We start from the raw sequence: 843 nt of genomic DNA, 5'->3' as shown, positions 1-843 counted from the left end.
GGAAAGGAACCTGGGAAAGGAGATAGTGTAAATAAAGAAAACATCTAATAAAAAATATAAAAAATAATAAAATATTAACATTAAAAATATATATTATTGTGTTGAGCTAGGTACATCAGTTCACACCTACATCCTAGGACTCTGGAGGCTGGGGAAGGAGGACAAATTTAAGTCTGAGGCAGGTCTGGGCTGCAGAGTAAGGCCCTACTGCAAAGCTACAAATTAAATAAATGTACACAATAAATCACACACACACACACACAGCTGCTGCTGCTGGTGTGCTATGCACACTCGTCTACTCCAGTCACATCCAAAATATCGGGGATAAAATCCTGATAAAGGATAAGAGGCAATAAGGCCCCAAAAGGGGTTCGGTGCCTCCTGGATTTCAGACCAGTTGCCTGTATCCCCTAACTCAGACGTGTTTCAGATCAGTCTTTCCAATCATCAACACGGCCTCATAATTAGGCATAAAGCTACCCCAAGTAATGATTTGTAAATGGTTAAGATTGGGCATTGTCTCCTGGCCGACACAATGTTTCCAACTATCCTAGTTTAATGTTTTAAGTACTAGAGAGTAAAGGTTTCTCTCACTCTAAGACATTAGCTGAAAGAGTTAGGTCGAGATTTCCCCTCTGCCTGCCTCCAGCAAGAACCAGAAAATTAGCATAATACCTCACCAGGGAGGGCTCCACCCCTCTTCCTCCTGCTTCACACCTAGCTACCAGACCCTGCTGACCTTGGTGTGTGGGGGTCGTTTTGCCTACGCGACTTCAGTCTAGCACTAGGACTGGGGGAAGAAGGACTTGGACTCACATGCAGGACTAGCACTAGAACTTAGAT

The sequence above is a fragment of the Mastomys coucha genome, unplaced genomic scaffold (assembly GCF_008632895.1).
Source record: "Mastomys coucha isolate ucsf_1 unplaced genomic scaffold, UCSF_Mcou_1 pScaffold8, whole genome shotgun sequence".
NCBI classification, from domain to species: Eukaryota; Metazoa; Chordata; class Mammalia; order Rodentia; family Muridae; genus Mastomys; species Mastomys coucha.
The sequence above is the reverse complement of the archived record's forward strand: the minus strand, read 5'-3'. Positions refer to the sequence as shown.